The sequence below is a fragment of the Diadema setosum genome, chromosome 7 (genome assembly GCF_964275005.1).
Source record: "Diadema setosum chromosome 7, eeDiaSeto1, whole genome shotgun sequence".
NCBI classification, from domain to species: domain Eukaryota; kingdom Metazoa; phylum Echinodermata; class Echinoidea; order Diadematoida; family Diadematidae; genus Diadema; species Diadema setosum.
The window spans coordinates 5322923-5344895 of record NC_092691.1 but is presented as its reverse complement, the minus strand read 5'-3'; the positions used below and the strand labels follow the sequence as shown (position 1 = coordinate 5344895).

General features: G+C 35.8%; 1 pseudogene; it reads right to left on the bottom strand.

Moving 5' to 3' along the window:
- Nucleotides 1-4749: 4749 nt before the first annotated feature.
- LOC140230612 (uncharacterized) lies at nucleotides 4750-7090 on the bottom strand (annotated as a pseudogene).
- Nucleotides 7091-21973: the final 14883 nt, after the last annotated feature.

The following is a 21973-nucleotide window of genomic DNA, read 5'->3' as shown; positions in this document are numbered from 1 at the left end:
GGTCCTGGACCCACAGTGCAGTAAGTAGGGCGTCTAACGTGTTACTGTTAGTGTTACTGTTAGATGCATGGTAGCTAGTGTTAGACCTATTGTAGGGTCAAGTGTTAACTACTGTAGCTCTGTCGCTCGTAAGTGACGTACAGTACCGTACAGTGTACGTAGATCTAGTATAAAAACGTTAGGCCAGGGCCCCTAGGGCCCTAGACCTAACCTATCGTAGGGCCTAGAAAACGTTAGATATAACCACGTAGACCCTAGACTCTATAGTTGACTTTGGATCTTCAGGATTTTGTCTACACAGGTTCAAAGAAACTGGTATTATTGCTTGTGTAGACACGTGTAACTGTTAGAAATGATCTAGGCTTATCTTGCCTGGGTATGTATGCTATTTTATATATCACATAGTGCATGACATCTTATTGCACTATAACAAGTACCAAGCACCTCCAAATTCTGAATTTGCCCTCAGGCAATTATATTCAATTCGGCCTGCGGCCTCATTGAATATAACTGGCCTTCGGGGCAAATTCAGAATTTGTCGGTGCTTATATTGTTATAGTGCATTCAGCCTCATGCACTATATATATAATATGAGACTAAAACCTAAAATGGCATTTAAAACGCTTTATCCTGGCCATTTTAGGTTTTAATCTCATATATATATATATTTATATATATATACATACATATATATATATGTATATATATATATATATACATATAACACAATATATATAAAACACAATGTATGTGTATATATATATATATATATATATATATATATATGAAGAGTTTGTTTGCAAAAACCGATAAGTCCATATTTGTCAAATGGAGATATTTGCGATTAAAGGTCAAGAAAAACAAAGAGAATAATAAGAAAATTTTTGCTTCTTTTGACCGTAACTTCAAAAATATACCTTTATATGTAGTGACCAATATATCATTTAAAAGGTATTATTTTGTACTTTATGACAGAGACCGTACTTCAAAATCTTCAAAAATGGACTTATCGGTTTTTTCAAACAAACTCTTCATATATACATATATATATATATATATATTCAGTATATATATTCTGTATCCATCTTCATTATTTTGTCCGATTTCTTTGATTCCCAGTCTTGATAAAGGGCAGGGCCCGAAAGCTTGAGAATAAAAATCATACTGTGAGGATTCAAGCTACGTCTGTCGTCTCACCCTTTCTCTCACTTATACATAATACACGTATATACGTACACACACATACATATTACACGCCTATACCTATGTATATTATATGTCCGTGTCTTTCTCTCATGAAGGCCAACTCTATGCATGTACTCGCTATCATTGAGATTCTAAATTGATCTCTCATCACTCTTATGTGGCACGTCGAGAGCAGGTATGTTTTCCCTGCTGTTTCACTTCCTTGAGAGCTTTGCTCTCAATGAAACCTAAAAATGGATGCTCAGCAGGCTTAATCCTCAATACAGATACCCTGATGTTCATGTTTTATTAGTGTGCAATGGTTCATTACTTTATCTTTTTTCCCCGAGCGAACCATTTTAGTTCGTCCTATTGACATGAGAATTTATTATAGACTTTTTGACAAGATTTTCAAATGCAATTAAATTCGGACATAATTGAAAAATCATGGAATATCAACGTCTAACATGATTTCAAGTAACTGTGATAGTAATCGCAACACTTATTATATAGATTGAGGTGGTGATGTAATCCCATCACAAAATGTACTTGATAATTTATTGATTATTGAAAAAATAGGGTTTTATGGCAACATGTACATATGAAAGTAACTTCAACCTCTTTTTTTTTTTGTATCTGATGAGTTTATGCTGATTACAGGCATATACTTCATTCCTTCGCGTTTCTTGAGATTCTTCCACCACACACACACACACAAACATATATATTATAATATATGTATATATATATATATATATATATATATATATATATATATATTATATATATATACTTTTATCTATTTATCTATTTATTTATTTACATATTTTGTATAAGCGGAAACATATACATTTTGCAGAGCAAGTCAGTAGGAGACATAAGAAAGTTATTGCATTGTCATCCCTACTTGGTTTCCAACCGACATCATAGTCTAGTATAAACATATGATATATTGTAAGTTCATGATTTTGTTTAACTTCTAGTTGCAATGAAACTTCGACCGTCTGCTTTACTACAACTGATCATTCATAAACTTGCTAACATGAACTGGTGCTTCATTTTTTAAACGCTCATAAATTGTAGGTTGTATTTTCTTCTCCTTTTTGTATTATTTTGAATTTTCATTTGATACTTTTTGCCATGATTACCTCTTCCATTCCATCTTTCGTAGAATTTACTTTAATACCTTTTAAATGTCTTAAACAAAACTGATTACAATGTTTCTATCTATTCGTGATGACACACTATCATGTCCAATACCTCTAAGACACTTCTAATCTACATATTATATTACATTGTTTCGATCTATTCAATTGTCGTTCGACTCGTGATCATCTTAATCGCGAATATTTTGATCGTTCACACTTATATCTCACGACAATCCTCAGAACTGACAGAGAGTGCCACTTCGTTGGTTTCAGTTTTGAGAATGAAACCTACACTGCTGCGATAGATTTAACCCTGAAAGGGGAGTGCACGTTGAGGGCGGATATCCGATTTTAAACAAGATTGTAGTCTCCACACATGAGATTCGTGATACTTTCTCAAAACAATAAAGACTGTAATAGATAGGAAAGTGTGGTATTGATATTACTGCTTACTCACTCTTTCCATTAGCACTATTGGAAATACAAGCTATGCTAGAATCACCAAATAGCTGGAAGATTGTCATAGCTTAGTGAAGAGCAAGGAATTATTGCAGTCTCTCCTTTAAGATGTGGTCATTATGACTGATTCCAGATGTTATTATCTGTTTGCTCTGGTGGAAAAATGTGTGTGTGTTATCGTATCAAGTTGTGTAAGTAATCGTTTTAGCATATAAAAAAAAAAAATCTTTATGCAAGTCAGGACAAACGTAATTATAGCCACCAAGTTCACCTGAAGTTACACAGAAATATGCTTATCTTTTAATACGAGCAATCCCGGCAACAGTCATGTTCCGGTCATTTATAAACACTTTGTGTGCAAAGTTATTTTTATAGTCTATAGTTATATAGAGAATAAAGTATAAGGAAATGTAGTATACCAAGTATCACTTATTCATCTCGGTTTATCCGTAAATAACGGCCATGATGTTGCCAATGCAAAATATCACCCAATGTTATTTATTGCGGATAACTAGAAAAATGTATTGACGAATTTGATGGAGTACTCAGAGTGTTCATGGGCAACCTGAAGCAAACAAATAAATAATATGTGAAGGCGTATTTTAATGTGCGTAGAATCGGGAAAGCAATAATTCATTTAGTCTAACACCTAATTAATTTGCTCATTCTGATTCTAGTCCATAGCTTATTATTTCAACTTACATTTCAAATTCCAGGTTGAATATTCTTTAAGGAAACACTTTGTGGGATTTTGTTATTCTACTGTGAGATGAGGGTCGTTATCATCATAATCATCATTATATCGACAAAGAACAGCTATAGGGCCTACTACAATGAACAAATTCAACACTACAGTAAAAAAAAAAATACATTGTTTTTGTTTTAAACACCTTCTTAATTTTTTTCACTCAGAATATTCTTATGAAAAATATAGGGCCTAGGTCTACTTTATATACTGCTACTGTTGATATTCTATTTATTGCGATATTTGAAAGTGAAAAATAGTGATGTTTTAATCTAAATGGTAGCATCAGGTCAAATACGAAACGTGACTTTATTTATCATGTATTCACCTATTGCCGAGATATCATAATCATGCTATGCAAAGTATATAAGATTGGAACAGAACACGTTGTATAGTATGTAATCGCTTAAGGAAAACCTAACGAACATGATGTAACAATCGTTCTATATAAAATTATCTTACATTATGTTCTCAATAGATTATGATTCTGTCTCATTAACTTATAAGAATGCACAAAGTAAAAAAAAATAATTTCCATATCGAAAGGGACCAGGATGAGAAATCATGTCGTCTGCATTATACTATCCTTGGGCGATGATATGCTTTAGCAATTATCACTATCTTTTTATACCAGAGATCAGGGCTTATCAATGCTTTCCAAAATGATTAAATGTTCAATTTGCTTATGGAGTTGTGAAACATCGCCTGAATCTATTTTCGAATGCACAGCGTGACCATCAATACTACATGGACACTAAAGACATCTCTTTCTGACAATCATATTCATGTATAACTTTTAGATAATGTGTTTGTTTTCATGATATTACCTTTTTGTTTTCTTAATGAGATTAAAGGTATTGTTTACCTTTGGGAGCAGTGATTTATAAATGTTCGAGAGATCACATGTCATACATAATATGTGTAGGTCAGTTGTATCAAAAAAAAATCTACCATATAAAACATTCGTAATAAAGCCTAAAATAAAAAAGAAACATCACTATTTTTCACATTAAGCCAATAACTGTACACATTTTGTCTATCTTATAATACTCAACATCGATTATACTGATTCAACTTTTACATATAAAGTTGTTTCATTCCCTAACTCATCTGTAGAGTTTAAGTTTAAGCATCTGTAGAGTTTAAGGTTACAAGGAATTAGCTCTTGTACATTGTAATCTAGATTCGACCTTTGGGGTCCTTTGACTTGTTCTAGGAACACAACATATCTTCATATAAAGATGTTGTGGTGGGTTCTTCTTTGTCCATATCCACATACTGATCTTCGACGATTTCACCAGCACATGCATCAATAACAAGGTACCCACTTTCATCTAACTCGCACCCTCGTCTTCGCTTGCTGGAGTATATTCTTACAGAATATAGAAAATTGTTCAGGTCCATCGCAAGAGGGTCACGTTTATCACTTCTCTCGATAGTCGAGTACTCATGGTCATGTGGCGGTTCTCTGACGGATGCAGATTGGTCGAAAGTTGAAGGAATGTCTTCGTAAACTGGCCGCTCAAAGACCCCACATCTAACAGCGTTGTCTGTCGGTTTGGAGTGGATGGACAGATCAATGCTGGTTGCTTGTCCAAAGGATTGGACACTGTAAGTGTCACAAGTCTTTTGATTTTCAAAACTTTCTGGAGGTTCGTCTTTAGCAGCTCTGCGTGGATTTACGTTGGAAATCACGTAACCTTTCTCATCAATGTCATTTTCTGTTGCAGAGGCGTCCATAGATTTAATAATTTTGACGTGTCCTTTTTTCTTCTTCACAGTTCCTGACATGTCCATGTATTGCTCTTTCTCGGCATTCCCCTGTGTTGCCTTGACACTGCGTAATGTCTTCACCATCTCGGTGTAGAACGTCCTGGAGAGGAAAGGAAATCGTGTCAGCTAAATTGTTGATCATTACCGCTTCAAGAGTGTGATCCTGTTAAAAAAAAAAAAGAAAAACAATGGAGAGTAGAGGATACCATGTTGATGCATCGTGTTGATTGGCGATATTAACTGTTCCCTTACTACCCGGTGAAGTGGTCGCGCCTCACATTCAACTGGACCGCAAAGAGCAGATAGTTCAGCTGAATGTGGGCTATGCCATCTGAATTCTCAGATGGAAAAAACAAACAAACAAACAAACAAACACAATGTGTTTGAAAAACATCACGTATGCACCATGTTAACTGATATGGATATTGTCGTAGAGATCAATTAGAAACATGACATCAAGGTTAACGCCTTTACAACTCTATGCGCAATAAATTCCAATTCCGTGCAGTGCATCTGAAAAAGGTGGAAGTGCGTAACACTATGTGACAGTTTGCAGGAAAACTCGGCTCTGAAAATGCTACAAATCTTTGACAGATTTGTAATAAAAAGGTGATTGATAATGAAAGTTTATATATATATTTTTTTTTTTTCCCCAGTTCCCGGCGGAGACCAATTTTTCAACTCTTGCGCTTTTCCAAAAAAAAAAAAAAAAAAGGAGGAACAGTAAGAGGAATAATGATGTCAAAGCTACGCACCGATTTCTCCTCCCTTTCTCATATCACACACACACACACACACACATATATACATGTATATATATATATATATATATATATATATATATATTTACATTTCTAAACTCCTTTTTGATTTTGGGTTGTAAGTCAACTTTGCAGTAATGAAATACTTTTTGTAAAACTTGCTACAGGAGATATTTGATTAATTAAGGGAAATTGTTTGTGAGTGTGTGTGTTTTTTACGGTATGGAAGCAAGGGCTTAACTACTTTTTAGAATTTCCGTTCGACAGTAACGACTTGGTACAATAATTACGGAAACTACCTCTGCAGAGTTCTGGGGGACGTGATACAAGCCCTCTTGTGTAGCTGTGGCGTCCCAAGTTTTGTTGCGCTGACGTTCCGGCAAACTGTGACGCACCGCAGAAGCATCGGTATTATATATTAGCAGATTGCAGTGAGCGGAAATTTGATGCATTTGAATCTTCTTGGCGCCTACGTTTTCTATGGAATCAAAAGAATGATACGAGACAAAGGTTTTGGGGAAAAGCAGTATACGTCATTGAAGTAAGATAAAAAACGGCGAATCATATGAGAAATATGACACAGGTAAATGCAGAGCTTTTTCGCTAATTTATATATATTATATATGCTTTGTTTCAATACATGATTACGTTTTAATGCAAATATTGGGCCGAAGTCATTTTGATATGATTTGAAATATGGGATATGCAATATATATATATATATACTGTATAATTGCAAATCGCATATTTCAAATCATATCAAAATGACTTCTGCCAAATATTTACTTTCAAACATAATTATGCATTGAAACACTTTTTTTTTTCACACTTGATCGCCCCTTCATCGAATCATTGTTGTGTATGGGGCAAAGTTGGGGAAGAGCACAAAATATATCTCAAATAGTGTGAGCGTCCTTATCGGTAACATTATGTCAATTTGTGGAATACACATGCAAACACACTCAGACAGTAGAATATGCTCACACTCACTTTTTCCAGTGATGGTTGCACCAAGCCATAGATAAAGCAACAATTAATATCACCACAAAGCAGACCGGAATTCCAATAGTCAGCGTGATAAATTTTGTCTCCAGACCTATAGAAACAGAAAGAAAAATCAATCAAATCGATCTTTAGTCATCAACTTAAGATTGAATGCCTGGAGACATGCAACAACCTTATTTATTAGCATTTCTGTCTTTTATTAAGCTTCTTTATCATATAAACATGAAAACGTTGTGTGTACTGGTAATTAATGAAAAACCGGCGCTGCAATTGCTGCATATCGCTGAGACAATGTACCGTGCAGGTAATTATTTTAACAGTTTTTCATTTTTACATCGATACGACGACATCAATCCTCAATGAAAAGAGAAACAGGTCGCTTCAAAACTCTGATCAATATTAAGCTCAAATTTTCAAGTTGTCAAGTCAGGTTTCAAGCTTAGATCCAGTGATTTCAGGTAAAAACGGTTCATTTATGTGTAACATTCCTTCTCGTCAATACCACCCTTAGATTAAAGCGTACATGTCACAAAATATGTGGAATTAGGGGGAGGATCCAGGAATTCCGTAAAGAGGGGAAGCGTTTACAAAATTAAGGGGGGGGGGGCGCACGCACCACTCCCTCATTTTTTTCTTTTTATATCTTTTGTTTCAACAAAAGATAAAGGGGGGGGGGTGTGCATCCGGTGCGGTCCTCCCTGGATTCGCCGCTGGAATTGCAGTGTTTGTTTGTTTATTTGTTTTTACTCAAGTCCTGAAACGACATCTTGGTGGGAGAGCCGGCGGAAATCAAAGCATAATGTCTACATCTCCGGGGAGTAAGAGATAGAGATACGCGTAGAGATCACTTTCGCTCTCAGGAGCGCAATATGAACAATCGAGAATACGAGATTGACCCAAAATTCAACTTAACTTGTAAACAACGAAAGAAAAAATCAATCAGTAAAGACTAGCTGAGAAAAAAATGATAAAGAGAATGTCCGTTTTCAAATGCATAATATGATTACAAACCATTGGTTACTTGAAGACAAATGAGGGAGGATTTAAAAAACAAACAAACAAAACAATGTGGTGATTCCATTAAAGGGATCATCTATAGTTTGGGTTGAGACCAAACTTCAGGTTTCTAACATTTTGGGCGAGAAAATGAGAAACCTCTTTTGAAATATGAAAGAGCATGTAATTCTAAGAGGAATTCAACTTTCATGTGATGAAAATTGGTTTTGAAATGACCGAGATACACAAAATAATGCAATCCTAATAAAAGGTGGGACCCACCTTTTATTATGATCACTTCATTTTACTTTGTTTTTGGATGTCTCAGCCATTCCAAAACCAATTTTCAGCAAATAAACTTTGAATTCGTCTTAGAATGGTATGCTCTGTACTATTTCATAAGTGGTTTCTTGGTATCTCACAAAATGTTAAAAGCCTAGTCCTCACCTCCACCAATACTGTACCATCCCTAATTATTTCCTGTGACTTCAAAAGCGAGACCTATAGAAAGCATGTAGGAGTGTATTTGATTCGTTTGGTTTAATGAAAAGAGTACGGTGTCAATACCATTTGACAATCATTGTGAGTAATTGCTCGATTACCCTATCTTCTTTACAATATTAGTCATGGACACTTTTATGATTGTCTCACGATAACCTTTTTTCAAAATAGTGATTAACATCGGCACCTCTTTAGTCACCTTATTAACGGTGTTTCGGTTTTGAATACAAATTGCATAGAGCCTTCACAACAAAATTAATGTGAAAAGCCGGAAAACTTGCACCTTAAAGGCAATATACAAGAACCTGCCCCCCCCAAAAAAAAAGAAGAAAAAAAAAAGAAAAAAGAGAAGAAGCTTATGTACAATTGCAAAGGGGAAAAGTATTTTGATAATCTGATAAATCATTTTATTTATTTATTATTTTTTTTTTTTTTTTTTTTTTACCATGGAAAGAATGAACTTCCTCATTTCCTAAGTACAAGCATTTCTGACTGGAAATTATGTCTTACATTCCACTTGTCTGTGTGTGTGTGTGTGTGCGTGTGAGGGGAACTATGTGTGTGTCTGTCTCTCATGTAGACCTTCGCTATGCACGTATGTATGTCTGAGATTCTGAAAAGATCATTCTCACAACTCTTATCTGCCACGTGGAGAGTAGAAATAATGTTCCCTTAATTGTATAATTATGTTTCACTTCCTTGAGAGCGTTTCTCTCAGAGATAGCTACAAAAAGCAGGCTCAGCAGGCTTGATCCTCAGCTACAGCAACCCGGATATTCATGTTTCATCAGCATGTAATGGTTACTCGCAACAGGTTATTACTATAATAATAATAATGATAATAATAATAATAATAATAATAATAATAATAATAATTATTATTATTATTATTATTATTATTATTACCATTATTATCATTGTTATTATTATCATTAATATTATCATGATGATGATGATGATGATGATGATGATTATTATTATTATTACTACTACTACTACTAGTAGTACTATTTTTATTTTTATTTTTCGAGCGACCAATTTTTGGTCGTCCCTTGCTAGCTAGTAATCCTGGTTTAATCCTTTTCCATGGATTTCTGAGAAATTAGATGCAAATTTCCTTCTTTTACGAGTTTGATTTTACCTTCGCGAGCTTTCCTCTATGTTGTATGCAGGCTTCGTTAGACTGACGTTGACTCGCCGTAGATGGGGTATTGGCAGACCTGCTTCACGGAGCACGCGAACGATTTGCGAAGGACGCGAATGGCAAAATCCAACATTAGGAACAGTTTTTTTCTCCGAATGTATGTCGACAATGAAGCTTCTTGCGCAACTTGTACGAAGTTCTCACGACGTATGTGCGAATGTCGTGTGTACCATTGCTAAAGTACAGCATGTTACGTACACGAAGAACACGCGACGGAAATGCGAACAACGTTTTTTTTTTTTTTTTTTTTTTTCCCAATAATCATGGGAGAAATGTTTCCAAGGAGAGATGATAGCTGTCTTGAGTTGAAATTTTTCTCTTTCCTGCTCTCCACCCAGGAGTATAAATGGGTACCCGGTAGGATGAGAAAGCTTATGTTGGTTGATCAGCATGTGCGCGTCTGTAAAAATGGCTGCGACTGGCTGGAATGCTCCCCAGGGAGTGGAGAATGAGCACTGTTAGTGCTGGTTGGAAATAAGGTATCCAGTGACCGGGGTAATAATAGTCTGTAAAGCGCATTGAAACCCTGAAGTGTGTGAAATGCGCTATATAAAAACCAAGTATTATTATTATTATTATTATTATTATTTCTACTTTCTTTCCCTTTCATTTCTCTGTTGTGTGTGTGCCTACAGTTTTTATTTTCCTGAGGACCTACCTCCACTATTAAATCATTTGATTTTTTGCAGTTTCTCCCACACGTAATCTTTTGTTTCAAATGTAATTTTGGCATACTTCAGAATCATTTTAAGTGTATACAGTGATTTTTTCTTTCTTTTGTATGTCAAACATTTCGTTCTCTTTGCTGGTCTTCATTATTTTTTTATATAGTTGTCAATAGTTGTTTGATGTGTGGATGTATGCTACAATTTTGATCTGTAAAAAACGTAGAGCTTTAAAGAGGTCATGAATATCCGCCAAACATGCGCTAAGCTGGTATCTCACTGAGCGGCGAACGTTTGCGAACGTAGCGAATTTGAGATTCGCCAACTTTTCTGACGAATGTTTGCGAAAAATCAAGGTTCGCTTCTGCCATTAGCAACAGTTAGCGACTTTTAGCGATGTTTAGCGACAATTAGCAACACTTCAGCGAACGTTTGCGAAAGTGTTTGCGAAACACAGGTGGCGACTATTAGCGACTGTTAGCAAATGTTAGCGACAGTTTTGCAAATATTAGCAACTGTTTGCAAATCCTTTGCGACAAGTACCACGCGATTATGTATAGTCAGACCATAAAACGAACGTACAACCTTCCACTAAATTCAGATCTCTTGTGACTACCGTTCAAGATGGATTTCCAGAATATGGAAAATAAATTTCTGCCAAGAAGAGGCTCAACGTGTTGCTATCCTTGAAGAGCTGCTTTGTCAGGCTGCTGCTACAGCTATTGTGCAGCATAAGAGAAAGAAGATAAAGAAAAACAAGAAAGGAAGAAGAAAAGAAAGACTGTTTGGGTCAGAGAGTGGTTGTTGCAGAGAACAGACTTTGGTCAATATGAAAAGCTTTTGCAGCAATTACATGATGGAGATGTCAAGAGCTTCAAGAACTTTCTTAGAGTGTAACCTTGTCTGTTTCAGAAGCTGTTACATAGGAACCATATGGTAACTTGTTCACAAAAAGTGGCGAATCAAATAAAAATGTTAGCGACACTGTATTACGACCGTTTGCAAATTCTTACGAGTGTTTTGCGAATGTTTGCAACTGTTAGCGAAAATACAAATTCGCAAAGGTTCGCAAAGAAATTTTGAACATGTTCAAAATTTCTTTGCGACAAGAAAAACTGTTTGCGACACTAAAAACCGTTTGCGAACTTTCTTGCGACTGTTAACGAAACTTTTGCAACCCTTTACGAACCCTGGCGAATTCCCAAATTCGCTACGTTCGCAAACGTTCGCCGCTCAGTGAGATACCCCCTTGGACGTTCGTGAGAATGTCTCAAAAGGTACGCGAACAGTTTGTGGTTACGTCGTTAAATAATAGGAAAAACTTCGCAGACTTCGCGAAACATACGCGAGGCATTCTCCTTAAGTTTCGGGGTCTGTTAAGGGTTTCACGAAGATTTTCCGAACATCGCGCATGTCTTGCGAAGGTCATGCGCATATGACGAGGCTTTAAAGACACTTTCGAGAACAAATCACGAGCAAATCCCGACCAAGTGTGCGGGAAAGATTCGCAAAAAAAAAAAAAAAAAAATCAATTTCGTTTTGAAATTATTCTCGCCGAAGTAAAAACGACATCCGCGAACAATTGACGACGCTTCCGAACCTCCGCGTTCGTTTTTTTTTTTTTTTTTTTTTTTTTCGGTGAGGGGATGACATATGTATTATTCAGTTTATATGTGTATGTTTTAATATACATTATAATGTATATGTATCATAATTTTCATTTATAATAGTCATGTGCATTGGACCACATGGAAGAACAGAATCATTCTAATAATGAATCTGAAATGGGTAATCTATCCATTTTGTAATCTTTGATTATTCATGTATGATTTAAGTTTTCTGTGTATCTTACATGTGAAATTGAAAATAAATAAATACAACAAAAACAAAAACATTTCGTCCATGTCTCCCTCTTCTCCTAATTCTATTCATCTGTCTATTCTATTCGTTCATGCTGAATGTTATTACCTAACAGATTATAATTTCAACCTTCATCTTACTGATGCCAACACATACGACTACAGCTGTTACCATACAAACACACACACACGAACACACACCCACACGCACAAACACACACACCCACACGCACACACACACCCACATCAACACACACACACACGCACACACACAGCACGAACTCATAATATGTGATGTCACTGCTTAAATCATTTCAAATACAAATCATTTCCTCAGCTCTGCAGTATGCAGGTGTAAAACCTATCCTCATACTTTCTCAGCATACAGGCCTACTTGGTGCTAGAGAAGGAGAGGCAACTAAAGCTCTCCTTTGAAGTCATGCGCGGCACCGCCGAGAAGTTATGCGTTCAACTACAGGTGTTACCCATGTGCTTTGACAAAAGAGAGCATCAATTATCGGACTAGCGCTCGTACATCTAGAAATATTTGCTCCTACTGCAATTCGCTCTCTCCTTCAATGTGATGGCAACAATGAATTTGTGTACCTTGAATTGGAGCAGCGAATCAAAATGCAGTGTAAAACTCACAATTTTAACAGCAAATAGTTTAAAAACACGCTGGAACACGCTTTAAGGGAGTACTTTATTTGAAAGATCAAAATATCCCTTATTAAAAGATAGACAAATTAACATGCGGAAATGTGCGCATTACAGAAAAAATTAGGTTTTTAAGAGGGCCTAATCTTCATTTCCTTTCGATTTGCGAATTACGAAGAAACTAGAAATACATGTTAATAATATTGAATTCTTTCCTAAACTATTCTAAATCAATTCGAGTATTTCACATAAAATTTTGCGGTGAAATAAAACTTGTAATTCAACGAAAGGTGAAATGCGTTCTTCGTCTCCGAACTTCGTCTTGCAACTAGAGCGGTGCCGAGCATGACTTCAAAGCGTAATGGAATGCTAGACATCCCATTGTAACGCCTTGAACCCAAACATGTGTTTGCATGAATTACGAAGAGTTGCCACTCCATCTCTGTAACACCTCCCTGATCGGACACATCATGATGCACTATACATGTAGTACATGAGAAACATGCAAACTTTAGACAATGTACAAGACATGCCTTTCAGTAAAGTTGGCTTGAAAAGGGTAAAAGCATGTTATTTACAGTGCACTCCCGCAATAAGGAAGCCCTCGGGGACGGGCGGTTTTCTTTCATTATACACTTTGTATCGAACTTTTGGTAAATCTGAATGGTGTATACAGTATAATTTGGGGACTTGGATTTTGTTTGTGGTTGTACAAGTATTTAGCTATAACTGTGCTCCTTATAATGGGAGTACACTGTATTTGATAACACATTCTCCCCATCTATTATGATAAAACAAGTAAATACATGACGTAACAACACGATGTAAGCATGTGAGAAAACTGGGAGCCATTTATTACAAGTGCTTTGAGAGTGTAATTAGCAGAATGGAATATGCAAAATGTGCAGAATGGACAATAAAGGCATACATAATAAAATTGATATCAACTGTGAATCTACTGTGATCCTAGAATATTCATTGGCAATTTGGCATCTTGTTTTTGTACAAAGCCAGTATTAAGAAAAGAAAAGATTGATCAAAATGCTGCCAATGAAACTCCCTTACAGTGGGACCACCTGCAGTCTGATAAAACATTAATTCATTGATATTCCAAGAAAATTTCAGTGATCCATCACTGAGATGCCTTAAAAAAATGCCCAGTCTAAGAGACAGATGGTGGTTAAAGATAATATAAAGTTTTGGTATTACCTCAAAAGTTTCCCTGAATTTCCTTGTCTTAGTTTGTGTTTCAGGTTAAAGTACCTTTCATATAACTAACACTGTGAGACTTACTCGCCCCAAAGTGCTCTCATGTCTTAGTAATCATTCAATAATGGTTTCGTACCAGAACCGCCGCCGTACGACGGCGGCGAGGTAGTACATGTACACGTATTGTGCGAGATAACTGCGACCAGCAGCGTGCAGCCCCATATGCATACTGTGTAGCTAACTGCGACCAGCAGCCCCATACGCATAGCTAAATGGGGCTTCGCATTGTAGCTTACAGGATCATGACAGATTTAGTATCGCGGGTAAATATCAACTTAAAATCCAAAAATTTCTTCAATTTGAAGACTTACCAGTTAAGTTGAAGTGTTTAAAACAGGCTTTGGGCAACGTTTTGTTTTGCCAATAGTCCCTTTCTGTTCGAATTGATGACTGAATGTGACTCGGTCGAGAGGACCTTGGGAGAACTACACTGAATTGACGGCCAGCGCATGCGCACACAAACATCTTATCCGTTCATGGATTTGAAATTTGTTCGCATGTGATGTGTGCGTATGATGCGCTGGTCGTAGTAATCAGTGTATGTAGCTCTCCCAAGGTCCTCTCGACAGAGTCACATTCAGTCATCAATTCGAACAGAAAGGGACTATTGGCAGAACCAAACGTTACCCGAAGCCTGTTTTCAAGACTTCAACTTAATTGGTAAGTCTTCAAATTGAAGAATTTTGTGGATTTTAAGTTGATATTTACCCGCGATACTAAATCTGTCATGATCCTGAATGCTACAATGCGAAGCCCCATTACGCTATGCGTATGGGGCTGCTGGTCGCTATGCGTATGGGGCTGCTGGTCGCAGTTAATTGCATGATTACTAAGAAATGAGAGCACTTTGGGGCGAGTAAGTCTCACAGTGTTAGTTATATGATAGATACTTTGACCTGAAACACGGAAATTCAGGGAAACTTTTGAGGTACCAAAACTTTTTATTATCTTTAAGTTTGGGTGAGCAATACAAAGCAAGAGCAAAATACAAGCAGAAAGTAGAGCTGTTACACTTCCATGCTCATTGGACACATTGTAATTAAGTATGAAATACTTTAACCAATTGAGACCCATGTACCTCTCGAAAGGTTAATTCTTGCAACTGTACAGCGCTATGGGGTTTTCGGTGCCAATATGCACTCGGAGCACGCAAAGGGCGAAGCCATCTCCTCCAAAATAACTGTAAATCCCCATACGGATTTATCATGGCTAACGTAATTCTCAGGAGAACTTTGCTAGGCTCCACTCCAGACTCTCTAAATAAAAGGTTTTCCTAGTGACATGTTTTACCACATCCATTCTCCTTCTCAAAAACACAACACTGAAATACTGAGCACACATCAATCCTTGTAAATTATTGAACAGGCACTTTTCGAAATTAAAAAAAAAAAAGGAAACAAAAATATAGCATTAACAAATCTGTAAGAATACAAAGATTAAAAAAACAATCTGTAAGAAAATAAGAATCACTAAAATGTGTGACTTAAAAATTACATATTGATAGTACAAATCAAAGTTAATACTGATCCAAGCTGCAAGGCGTACAGTTAAATTACAAAGTAAGTGTGATTGATGAGTACAAGGCAGTTGTACTCTTTTTGCTTATGATCATTACACAGCTGCACAAAATATGTAATATTGCCAGGTTTACGTGGCAACAATGCATCAAATGATGACCATTAGGTTTGGCATGATGAATACGTACACACACACAAACACACATTAAAAAAAAAAATCACAACGAAATAGTTGAGTAACAGAGGCTGCATAAATGCAAAAAGGCAATGAAGAGAAATGTATCTGGACATGAAAATGATGAACAAGTGCTCTTAAAACGAACACATACGTATCGGTTACAGATACATACGAAGTAACAAAACATAATTACAACATGCTATAACATTGTCTTATATTTTTGAATACTTATCTTCTTGTAGTCAAAAATAGGCCTATCTGACCACAAGTTCATTTACAGTACTATCATTTGTTGCCTCAAGATGATACGTTATTAATCAAGTAACTGCCATTTTATAGCCTGGTGTAACTTTTGATAAAAGCGATGAAAATATGTGTAATAAAAGAAAGAAAAAAAGATGACATAATTTCACTTTGGCACTTGAAAAACATTTTCGTAGACATAATGTAAAACATTTTTGTAGAAACATGTAAAACACTTATACTGCACCTTCCAAACAAGATGATTTCAAAACACCTGTCAGTAAAAAAAAATACTGTGTGTATCAAGTAAGTGGATTATTTTGTACTAGTCTAGTGTTTGTATATTCAGAAATGAATTGCATAAACCCTTCAATTTAAGCTCTGCTATCCCAGTCCCACCCATAGGAAGAAAAAATCATCAAACCTGGAAGATATCTGATAATGCCAGGGTTATGATTTCTCTACTGAGGAGGAGGCAAGCACTGAATTTGGCACTACAGTTTGTATACTGGAAAGACACTTGTATGAACACTACTTTTACACTGATGTCACCATCTATAGTACAAAGGCAAGCAACAACGATGATTGTGAGCATGTTGGTAAAAGATTAAACAAAAAATGGATACATATGCATGAACAGATCCATATGGAAATAATCATGATTAACCTAGAAAAAATAATCATGATTAACCTAGAAAAAAATAAAATCATAATAACAAAAATCATTCTTTGTCTTCTTAAAAAGCAGCCATGGATAGTCTTACTTTCTCCTACACTTACCAATATACAAGAAACACACTTTTATCTGCATGATAACATATTAACTTTTTGTTCTGGCCAAACAATATTTACAGTATATACACATGTATACAGTAAAGATCAGCAACAAATCTCATGGAAAATTGTTCTGAAGTATGGCATAGTGATGTCAGTACTGGTTAATCATTACTTTCCACAATCTGTCTATGGGCATTTCCGTGAGTTGTGCGACATGACCACCAAAATTTTACCCGCATATTTCAGGACAACTGATAATCTTACTTTATTAGCCATAGTTTGAAGTGTGTGAAACCAACTTTACCTTTAAGAAAAGTTCCCTTTTGTGCATTTTTATACCTTTTGAAACCAGAAAGCATTTTTTGACCTAAAAATCCCTAAAAATTCATTTTTGTTGCTCTTTGTGATTATTTTTTATATTTGAGGCTCAAATCAAACTTTGTTTGGTTTTACAAATCAAAAATATATTAATCTAGCAGTAAATAAAGTGGAGACCTCGATATCAGATATGTACTTTGGACACCAGCGTGCTCTTACATAGCTCGAGAAGCTGCTGTAACGTGAGTTACCGAAACATGAACTTTTTAACCTAGCAATTTTACTATGCCCAACTGAGACATGGTATTTTGGATTATCAAATAACTATGCAGCACACATCCAAGAAATATGATGGGACTTATAGTCTTTGCTTCAAATTCTCATAACAGAGGTCTTAAAATTGTAACATGAGTTACCATGTAACGTGAGTTACCACAATGTAACGTGAGTTACCGACATGATTTTTCTTTAATACCAAGAAATGATATGAAGGTTGTGATTGTAAGTAACCAATGAGTACATGATTACTGAACACTTGTATTAAGATTCTATTTCCAGTAGATTGTTATTCTCTTGGTCTCTCTCCATCACCAAACCCAACTGGTCTACATGTACAATGTATTAATTACACATGTTCATCACATGTTAACTTCTGAAAGAAACTGTTCCATATTTACTATTTAATATTACAGTGCATGTATACTGATCTGTTACGAAAGTTGTTAAAAGACACTGTATTTCTTTTAAAGCTGCATGGACCTTGTTCCAGCAAATTATCAAAATTTTGTGATAACTATTAATAGCCTCCTGATTGGGATAATCACTGCATGATTACTCTTGAGAAGTTCTTGTTTTTGTAATTCAAGTGATTACTACAATGTATTTGACATTTCATAGTTTATACCTACCTGTATAGACCAAAGCAATTGTTTATGAGGCTGAAACATTTACATACGTACGAACAGAATTTTCAGATTGGAGCTCGCTTCCTGCTGTTTTTTCTGAGATTTTTGAGAACTGAACATTGTGAATTTGACACGCTTATGTGTTTTATACTACTCTACTCTGAGGTTTTAGCTATATTGTTGCAAAATCCTACAATGAAACTTTTCCATGTTTACTATGATTTACTTTACATGCGGATCTATTACCAAAAACTTGTTGAATGTGAACCTCATTATCAGACATTTTCTTTAAGAGCTGGACAGTCATGTACCTTAAAGCAAATTATCAATTTTTTGTGATATTAATAGTTAGCCTCCTGATCACAAAATATTTACTATTCATGTTTTTCTTTGGGATTTACTGCTTCAGTCTGCATGATTACTCTAGAAAATACTGGTATACTTTTTACATGTATGTACAATTTAAATAATGGCTTGACATTTCATAGACCAAAGCCATTGTTTTTTAAGGCTTAAACATTTATGAACATGTTTTATTAAACTGATAAATACTGGTAGCAGATAACTAAAATTTATCTGCAGTTTCTGTAATTCAAGTCTAATTTCTGTACCAGTTTAGTATAAGAATTTGTAAACAAATCAAACATACAAACAACTGATTATTGAGTAATTCAAACAATTATCAAATAATTGGAATATAAATTGCATTGTTTAAAAGTTAAAAGATTTATTGAAATATTCATTTCTGAACCTTTAAACTCTCCACAGACTACATGTACAGGTCTCTAGTCTCGTGACTCAGTGTATTAAATGGAATAGTTTAAGGATGACTTGTTTTATCTAGATAACCTGAAATCCATTTAAATCTAGTAAAATAAAAAAACAATCAAATCAAATTCTCAATTAAATTCTCAATTTCTGATGCATTTGTTAACTGAAAAAGAGTGTAATTTAATTAAATAGACTCTGTTTCATATCATTTTGTTGAATACAATTTTTGTCTCAGTACAAATGAAAGCTTGGAAAACGACTCAATTAGAAATGAAATTTATCTTCAAGTTGGTATTCTAAATGTAAAGTTTCCTGCCTTTTGGTAATATCATGGATAAAATGGGATTAATTACTGTCAGATCAATGTTCAAATCAATTTAGATTCTTAATTCATGGAGTTTCTTTGTGAAAAAAAGTTGTCTTGGTAAGTTTTCTTTGGATTATTAAGACAAAAAATCATCTTGTGATCATGTGGACAAACTGTAACGTGAGTTACCGTAACGTGAGTTACCGCTTCACATGACGATACCTGGAGAATGTAAGACAATTTGAATTTTTACCATACTCGGTGATGTATGTTGTTAGTCCATGACTTTGACACAATAGACTTTAAAGTCTCTCTGTTTCTTGTTTGAGGAAACTTTTGAATATAAGACATGCCAAATTCATGCATGTCCAAATTATGTAACGTGAGTTACCGACATTTGTAGTGTTTTTTCTCATAGTTCTCATAAGAGTCTGTGGATGTAATGTTGCTGTGAGGTAGGGTGGAGGTGCATGATACTCATTCACATATTGTAACTCATATCACTAATTAGGTTTTAAGGATATTGATCTCAACGACCTAATTTTGAGTTCAAAATGTAACGTGAGTTACCGTGGAAATGCCCCTATATACAATGTCAATGAATGTTTGAAAGTACAGTTCAATGAGAGTCACACAACTTTTTAATACAGGTATGTCTGGATGATAACAGGGCTGCCAACTCTCACTCATTGAGAGTGAGACTCACTCATTTTGGTCCTTTCTCACTCTAAAACTTTATTTCATTTGCATGCACTTCTATTGATCTCACTTATTTTGACTCCTAAATTATAGCATTGGCCTATGTGTATGGGAGTCTCACTCTCAACTAGTTTCCAATGTTGGCAGCCCTGTGATAAACTGGCCATTGAATTTCTAACATCACATATGTCAAATATTTTGCCATTAAGATGTTTCCTGAAGAAAATTTTGTGAGTGGTTGAATTTGCAATTGGGAATGCATATATTGTACCTCTTGTATGCACTCAGCATATACCAGTTGGTACATTATTAGGGAGTATCTGGCCAGGGGGGTTCATGTTCTGGAGGAAAAAAGTGCCCGCTGCTACTGTAGTGTAACACTAGGCATAAGTGAGCCGTAAGTGAGACGGTACAGCCAGCGTACACAAACACAGTGTCCCGGGCGGTGGTCAATAATAACCTGGCCAACTCAGTTGTTCTGAGTGGGGTACTTGAACCCCTGGTAGAGGAAATGCTACCAAAAGGTGCACATACAAATGATAGTATGCTAGGCATCTGCTTACATGTTGCATGAGCACACCACTCCCATACTTTGTGCTCGTCTGACTAAAGGGCAACATCTGGGCAAGTTGTTAATTCATCATATTTTTTGAACTCACAAAAAATTGCAAAACTGAGACTCCCCTCCCCCCCCCCCAAAAAAAAACAAAAACAAAAACAAAAACAAAACAAAACAACAACAACAACAACAACAACAACAACACAGCATCAAGATTAAAAATAGCTCTCAGAATTTGGACAAGGCTTTCGATGAACAATGCCAGTATGTTTGCACTTGTCCACACAACACTACCCCAGCTAGTGGTGCTTTGTGAGTGGAAGCCCATTACTTAGTACAATAACAGTGAAGATTATGCCATTCTCTTCTATACAATACACTGGGTCACAATTCTCCAGGCACCCCACTTATTTTATCTAGCTAATCACAACTCCATTAGTGCTTACAAAAGAACAGGTAATTATTGGCTATTCACTTAACAAAGCTTTCACCCATCAAAAGGCACGCTTGTACAGACAGACACAGATCTATGTACACAGACACACACACAGACACATACACAAACAATGGCAGGTCACAGAAAGTCCCCTCCATGGGTCACTCTGTGTAGATGTGTTTATCCAGGACGAATTAAACTTCCTTTCAAACTGGATTTTCTTCTCACTTTTCTGGCTTCCGTTCACTTCCGTTCACTTCCGTTCACTTCCGTTCACTTCCGTTCACACAGGACTAGCGTCACTACCTCAAGGTATGTGAGTGATACCTCCCAAATCTCCCTGCCTGGACCGATTATCATCCATGCAACTAAAGAGAATGTGACAAAATATTGGTCCAAAAATTGCCAATATCAATTTTCTTGGAATTCATGAGGCAGGTGGTAGAATAATATTGCTTGCATTCTTTTTTAAGATCCCGGAACACTATCAGATTAATAGATTAAAAAGTACAGTCTAATTTGCAAGAACATAAGCCTCCAAAGTGAACCAAAGAGCAATCCTGGTATTCCCATGGAATGCAATAATATTACTAATGAAAATACATTTTTTTCTCTTTTTTTTTTGGTAAAGAATGGAATGCAAACTTCACAAGGTATATGTACAACTAAGTGAAAACTTTGAAGGGACTTAACCATGTTAGTCTGAACAATTTTGCTCAAGCTTTAGATTGAATTACATATCAAAGCTAGTAGCTGTAAAAGCAGGTGGTGCGGTGCTTATAAACACCAGCAGATTGATTCCTCCTGGTTAAAACAGCCATATTAATTGCAAAATTTGCATACCCAGGTACTGTAAAATATGATATATTTGTGGCATGAATTTTTCGCGAATTGGCGGCGGCGGCCTTTTTTGCGGCATGAAATTTTTGCGAACTGCCACTGGCATTCAATGCATACAGTGTAGACAAGAACTTTCGCCTGCATTTTAATTTCGCGAATCTTGGCGCTCGCGAAATTCGCGAAATTAAAATGCACG